Genomic DNA, 8,366 nt, shown 5'->3' with positions numbered 1-8,366 from the left:
CGTTCAAATTCTGCTACATAGAGGCAGGCCAGGCTCGGTGCAAATGTACTGCCCATACAAGTGCCCTGTATCTGATGGTACATCTGGTCTTGGAATTCGAAGAAGTTTTCACGCATCGCAAGGGTAGCACATTCCATTATGAATGCTACAGGAGTCTCTGATGTCCAAGTCTCTGCGAGGAGGCGTTCTTCTACTACTCTCAAGGTCTCCTCTTGTGGTATATTAGTGTAGAGGGCCTCCACATCCATTGTCATTAGCAGATCTATTTCCTCACTGGTGGTGGTGTTGGAAATAAGATTCAGCACATCCCTCGTGTCTTGTAGGTATGAAGGGATCTTCTTTACCAGGGGTTGTAAGAAGCAATTGCAAAATGTGCTCAATGGTTCCAACAGTGAACCTATCCCGGACACTATTGGGCGTCCCGGAGGTGGTAGTACCCCCTTGTGTATCTTTGGGAGGGTGTAGAATGCCGGAGTACGGGGTTCCAAATTTACCAAGAATTCTGCTTCGTTCTTAGTAATCCAACCTTGTGTTTCTGCGGAGGTCACGATCGACTTGATCTTCTCCCTAATGGGTTTAGTCGTGATGTTTTTCAGTACCATTATTGTGTGTGCTGCCTGTTTTTCAAGATGTAACAACTCCCTTCTGTGCTTTCATCTCACTTCCACAGTTGGCTACCTTTAATATATGGAGCTGACTCGCCCTCCTTCATGTTGCACAACCCACTGCCAACCATAGGTAAGACACGGACATCGCCTTTATTAACCTGATGTAGTATATTTATTTTGGCAAGGATTTTCACTTTTTTGACTGGGCTCCCCTTCTGGGTTAGTGATGGCATGTTATTAGCCTTTCTTATCTATTTTTAATTCACAGTAGATCCTCGCCCAGGACTCTTCCTGGGATATGGGGACTCTAGTCACTATTATTGGTTAATTAAAACCACTAACAATGGGACTTTGTCTCCTAATGCTGAGACTATACTTATTTGTAGCTCTTGCGCATCTTTAAAGTTTACCTCTATATGTCGCTGTTCTTTGCCCTCCTTCCTTATCCCTCCCCTTTTGTCTCCAATTTTTGACTTAGGTTGAAAGGTTGGATGAGATCCATATCTGGGACTCACCTTTGGCACTTTCGCGCCCCCTCACCCAAGTCGGGAGGCGCAGCTAATCTGACGTACTCTAACCTGGTTCGTCACAACATAGGTCCTGAAGAAGTGTCGCCCGATTTTGGAGACCTTAAGACACGAAACATGTCGACCTGATTTACACCAAGCAGCCACCAAGGTACCTTAAGCCCTACAGGTGGTTCCACTGTTTTTAATTTGACCCAGATCTAAGACGGAATAAAGACTTTCTATAGACCTGGAGCCTTTTTTTAAATCACCTATCCACATTACAATACACATAGCACTGACTGCCCACATACATACCTCACATACGGCATCTCTACAGATCAAAAGAACTCCGCCAAAGTAGCCACCAGGCCCGTCGGACATTGCAGCGCCGGTCCGACGAGGAGCGCCCTATGATGAAGCATGACACCCCTAAAAAGGTGTGTGAGGGCAACATGATCTGAAATTCAGATCTCCCAGCGACTAAGATCCCGTGGCATGCAGTGATAGTGTCCTTGTCCATGCCACGTATGCTATACAAGAGGAACTGGTTACCCTTTAATTGTCTAGCGTAGTTATTAATGTATCCTTTGTGTCAACGTCTATCAATACCACCCAATCTCTGGCCATAATTTTTTTTTAAAGTGATTCATTCAGAGGTATCAGCGTAAGAAAACAAAGGGCAGGTCACCTTTCTAGCAAGGAAAAAGGAAAATGTAAAAGCCACGCTCAGCAGCAGGGAATATAAATTCACATATGGTACATAAGAGCAGATCATCACTGGAATTTGTGAGCCATCTTGGTAGGTATAGCTGGATTATCAACACTTAGGATGGATTTCACAACACTGGTTTGAAAGTGTCCATACAGGGATCATATAAAAGATAGGCTTTTTTATCTCTTAACACCAATTGTACAAAAGAAACATGAAAACTCTTCCCAATCGGCAGTACTATTAGAATAGCAATGGTCAGTTTTATCTTATGTATAATTTCTGTGCGTCACTTACTTGTAAATAAAATGTACAAACGTTAGGTTTGGGGCCTATGAAAAAGCTCGGTGTATACAAATAGCAGTGGGAAATCACAACGTTGGTAGCCTGAGAAGCCTGGAAAGGCTCATTCTTGACAAGCAACAATTGTCTGTAATTCAAATCAGGCAGAGCGATGCCAACCTCGAGGTAGCCATATTGGTATATTGAAACATTTTAGAAAAACTTTAAAATATCAATTTAGATCCAATGTATGTATGTAACCTCAATTCTCGATAGAAGCATGAATGACATAAACTGTAATGTGACCAACATGTAAATTTAGAGGTTAGAGCTCTCAATGAGGGGTCGATGTTAAAACACACATGCAGGGATGCATACATCCAAATCCCGAACAATCTTTCTTTTGAAATAATTCATATTCCAGGGTTAGGACACTGGAATCGCGGATCACCTATCAATTAGATTTAGAAAATGATCCGTTTTCAAACTGAAACCTCTGTGATGTGAAGTGCAGCACAAGAGAGTCCCACTGCATTAGGCAAATGTACTAGTTTGTGAGAAAAGCTGATTAGGCTTGTCATGTAGTCGTATGGGGTGGCATAGGCTCTACAACCCTCTCAACTTTCTTCAAGCCAGCTCTTGGCCAGTGAACGATTTCTCTCTGATTTGTATTATTCCCAAATTTAGTTACATGACCCGAATACTTCGCTAGCCATCCATGACCCACTGGCAAAATGGGCTGACCTTATTTAGAAATACCAGCCCATGGAGGGTGACCTAAAGAGTAAAATTATACTTGTGCTGACCCGTCCACTCCCTACACCTTTTCTCGTATATTTAATCAAAAATCCTCTATACTTCAATGGCCCTGCCTTTGTCCTGCAGTGTCCCAGGCGCCAGAAAACCTCCGGGTAGCTGTGCGCCATACAAATCTAATTTAATAATAATTAATAATAATAATTTAATTGTGCCCCATGAAAGCGCTAATTGGCAATAGCAACCGAAATCTAATATTACCCACCAACCCGACACTGTTTAATCTAACAATATTTTGTGTCCACAGGGGATATGTCCTGAAATATATGCCATATGAATCAAAAGTAGAACTAATACATAATGAGTATCTGTTTCAGTATACATTGTGTGGAAGTGTACTAGGCTACAGGTGCTGCCAAAGCAGCAGATACTCTTGGACTGCTAGCCTAACATATGAATGCAAAGATGGCCATGTAAGTAAAGAGAAATCCCACGACTTATAACTAGCCAATGGTTGATAGAACAGCGAGTGTAGCAACTGAATAGGTTAGCAATTTAGCACAGCTCTCCAATCTCACCGACCATTAAAAAAAATGTATTCAAAGAGACGTACTAACCAAATGCCTTCACACAAAAAATTCAGACTTCCATCTACACTGGAAATGTTTGTAAGGTATTTTAGTTGGTTGAAAATTCCTTATGAAAAACATGTAAACGAATCTAGAAGTAGCTATTTAGTAGACCTTCTAAAATCTAATGTTTACATATTCCCTCACTAGTACTACTGTAAGGGGATGTGATGTCATGCTAATGGTAGGTCATGCGCTATGCACGAGTTAATTAACATAGCAGTTCCCTATTCAGAAGTGGAGAAAGAACTCATTCACAAACGCGGTTTCCTGTCCTGAACTTTTCACTTGCAAGTCACTGATTTTAGGCGTATTAGTCTAATTAGTTCAATGAAAGCACAACAACCCTACAATACCCAGAATGCCTTGAGCTATCACACAAAAGTCCAGGCCTGGACACAATGTCCTTAATGACGGGAAGGGAAGCGGCTGCAATATCACTGAGAAAATATGTAACAATTAGAGTTTAGACAGATCTGCTAAATAGCTGGTTCAAGATTCTTTTACACGCTTTACATGAGGAATGTTCAAGCAACTGATAAACTAACCATCTTCAAGGCATTCTACTCTACGTCACACTACCATGGTCAATATAACAGCAAGGACCCTGCTCTCATAATCAACTCATTGGCAAACTAGCTGAGAAACAAGCCAGTGGGCAGAATACCTAGTGCAAAATGAGCGTGGAAACAGCAGGTTACAGGTTCAAATGCCTGCAGCAGAGACTCAGCCTCTCATCGTTCTATGCTGCATAAAAGGCTAGGTTGTAATAATAAACATTTTAAAAAGCGCCAAGAGAAAGCTAGGTTTGTGGCATGCCAATGTAAATGTTCATTATTACATGTGTGAAATCGAGGAAGGTCAACATGGTGAATTTAGAAATAAATACATTAAAAGGTGAAAGTGAGTTTTTACACCTGCTATTAAAACAAGCATTGGCCGCGCGGCCGGGAAAATGACACGGCCGTGCGTTCCCCGAAAATGAAAGTGATCGCGGACGCGATCAAGCACGGCAAAAGTAAGACAAGGCGACTGCGCGCGTGCACGCTCACACGCACACAAGCTTTAGACCACAGGCAGCACTTCGAAAACCCGTAGACTAAATGTCTCGGCCAGACCAGCACATGCGCTGGATCAGGCGAGACCTAAAAATCATTGGCTTTCTTTACGAGTAGAGACGACGTCGTACCTCCCGACTTGTTGATATATCTCACCGTTGAAATGTTGGCCATCCTGAGAAGGATGCAACGCGAGGTCTGTCTGGGGAACAAGGTTCAAATTGCAAAAGGAACCCGCTAATAGTTCCAGACAGTTGATGTGGAGCGATAGCTCTTGAGGGAACCACTTTCCTCCTGTGGAGGTATCTCTGCAACGTGCTCTCCAGAGCAAGAGTCTGGTGCCTAAGTCTATGACAACTTCGGGCTGTATCCAAAGATTGATTCTCCGCCTTTGTGTACTGTCACAGCATCTTCATTGGGTTTCTTTTGTATATATGCTGTCCTCCACCTGGAGGTAGACCAACTGATTTTTCAGTAGTGTCCAGATTTCAAAAGAAAGAGGGATGTGCAAGTGCTCATAGTGGTGAATTTAAAATTCCCTACTACACTCGAATACAACACAATTTTATTAGAGATGCGGGTGAAGTGGGAAATAAAAATAATAGAGTGATGTTGTAATAGACGGAGTTACTAGTCTATTGCATCAATGGGTGAGGTCAACATGTTTCAGCCTTCTTGCTCATTCTTGAGGCTTTCGTCAGGACCAGGATGTGAAGGAGGCTCGTTGTGCCACCTTAAATAAGTGATCAGGTAGTCACTATTATCTTAGTATTATTCATAGATCTGTTGTATCTGTAAATGAATTCAAATTCGTATAAGTTTTACAATCATTGTTGTGCCCTCTATTAATTGTTAATTATATAGTGACTATTTGTCCTATATTATTCAATTGTGCTATGACAGTGTTAGTATAATTCACTAATTGTCGTGCTGTCGAATAAACAAATTCCGCAGGGTTCTGGGCGTGCTCATGCTCATTCAAAGCAAATATGGGGAAGCCGGTATCTGAACTATGTGAGGAGGGATGTGTTTACAAAATATATCTCAAAATGCGGTGTATCGGCATAATTAAATGGTTCCTTACGCATCGTCAAAATAATGAAAAATCTATGCGCGTGTGTCGTGATTGTAAGTACGGCACTTAGAGCTGTGAATAGATTGCTATAGATTAATACGGTGCTTCACTGTTAAGTTAGGGATATCATCTACGGTATAGTCTGATTAGCGTGGTCGCGAGTGCCATTAACTTAGCCGAGTACGTGTAATTCTGCCTTGTTACCCTTTCAAATGCCATATTGTGGCTCCCTCGGGACATCAGAGATCAGGGAAGGAGCCTATTCCTGTGAAATTAGATAGCATTTAGTAATAGGTCGCTTACCGCGTTCGTTGTCTGCCTCGTGGTTGCGTGGAGTGAGCGCTTACCGGTTCTTCCTCTTACGTGGCTTGTGCTGTCTCTGATCGCGGTGTCCCGGTTAACGCGGGGCCGCGTATCGTTCATATTAACATAGCCTTACAGAGGTTAAAGACTGAGGAAGGACTCATGCAATGTCGCAATGGTTGGCATGTTGGTTGGCAGTGCGGTAGTTGTTATGGAAAAGATACTATATTCTTATTTGTAGCTTATATTTGCCAATACCTTTAGATTGTTTTAGGCATGGGGGTCATGAGAAAAATATATGTTAGTAATTTCAGTAACACTGTGTGTTGTCACTTAGTCATAGGAAAACTGGTTTGGTTAGGACATGTTGTCAAGGCGAGAATATCTTAATGCAGGATATCATGCTAGTGTATGCCATGGGATAGGCAGACAACGAACGCGGTAAGCGACCTATTACTAAATGCTATCTAATTCCACAGGAATAGGCTCCTTCCCTGATGTCTGATGTCCCGAGGGAGCCACAATATGGCATTTGAAAAGGTAACAAGGCAGAATTACACGTACTCGGCTAAGTTAATGGCACTCGCGACCACGCTAATCAGACTATACCGTAGATGATATCCCTAACTTAACAGTGAAGTACCGTATTAATTTATAGCGATCTATTCACAGCTCTAAGTGGCGTACTTACAATCACGACACACGCGTTATTTTGACGATGCGTAAGGAACCATTTAATTATGCCGATACACCACATTTTGAGATATATTTTGTAAACACATCCCTCCTCACATAGTTCAGATACCGGCTTCCCCATATTTGCTTTGAATGAGCATGAGCGCGCCCAGAACCCTCCGGAATTTGTTTATTTGACAGCACGACAATTAGTGAATTATACTAACACTGTCATAGCACAATTGAATAATATAGGACAAATAGTCACTATATAATTAACAATTAATAGAGGGCACAACAATGATTGTAAAACTTATACGAATTTGAATTCATTTACAGATACAACAGATCTATGAATAATACTAAGATAATAGTGACTACCTGATCACGTACTTAACCTCTTCTGTGCCCATGACGAGATAGTCTCGTCATGGAGCACGGTCGCGCTGTGCCCATGACGAGACTATCTCGTCATGAAACCCAAACGCGTGGGAAACGCCCGGCACAGGAGGGGGAAAGGGCGTGGCACCAAAGGGGTTAAGGTGGCACAACGAGCCTCCTTCACATCCTGGTCCTGACGAAAGCCTCAAGAATGAGCAAGAAGGCTGAAACATGTTGACCTCACCCATTGATGCAATAGACTAGTAACTCCGTCTATTACAACATCACTCTATTATTTTAATTTCCCACTTCACCCGCATCTCTAATAAAATTGTGTTGTATTCGAGTGTAGTAGGGAATTTTAAATTCACCACTATGAGCACTTGCACATCCCTCTTTCTTTTGATATCTGGACACTACTGAAAAATCAGTTGGTCTACCTCCAGGTGGAGGACAGCATATATACAAAAGAAACCCAATGAAGATGCTGTGACAGTACACGAAGGCGGAGAATCAAGATACACCGCCCCCGACCTGTGTACTCATATGAGGGTTTTCTATAAAGTTTTCCAATACTAAAGACCCTGATTTGACAGGAAAAGTGATCCATTCTCCTAAAAACTTGATTACCTGTACTAACCATTGGAAGCCGGATGGATCACTGCTTCTCATTCCCTCCTCTTTGATATTTACACATGTATCCAAAGATTGCCTTGCCGGTCCATGTTTCCACAGGAGCTAATCACCAATGCAACTCCTCTCTCGCTTCCTGAGACAATGGAACTAGGTCCGTATAGGATAGATTTAGTTGGAGATATTGGACCTTCAGGCTTTGAAGAGCCCGGTAATTAAGCAGGCCTGAAAAAATGGCTTCAATGGATGCGGCCAGTAACTCCACTACTCTGGCAACTGTCTTGAGTGGCTAAGTGTGTGTCGGGGATCGCCACCAACTCTTTCTTGAGGTCCCTCAGTTTTGTCTTGGGTAGTCTCCACTGGGTGCTCAGAGAGTCTAGCACGAACCCTACAAAAATTCATTGTCTGTGACGGGCAAGTGTTGACTTAGGTTCGTTGATCACGAAATCCAAAGTCTGCAATAGCGCGAGAGTCATTCGTAAAGGCTTTTGTGCCATACCTGGCGAGTGAGCCATGATGAGAATACCGTCCAGAGATTATCCTGCGAATACCCTGTTCTTGTAGATGTACTACCACTGGCTTCAGGACCCTGGTGGATCCCCAAGGAGCTGAAGAAAGCTCGAAAAGAAGGGTCAAACATTCGAACCATTGTGTCCGCCCTCGGAGCTGTAGGAAGCGTCGATGTGGAGGAAAAAGGGAATGGACAAGTACACGCCTGTGAGGTCCAGACTGACCATCCAGTTCCCCT

Source organism: Triturus cristatus, chromosome 4_1, assembly GCF_964204655.1.
Source record: "Triturus cristatus chromosome 4_1, aTriCri1.1, whole genome shotgun sequence".
NCBI classification, from domain to species: domain Eukaryota; kingdom Metazoa; phylum Chordata; class Amphibia; order Caudata; family Salamandridae; genus Triturus; species Triturus cristatus.
Note: the sequence above shows the minus strand (reverse complement) of the source record.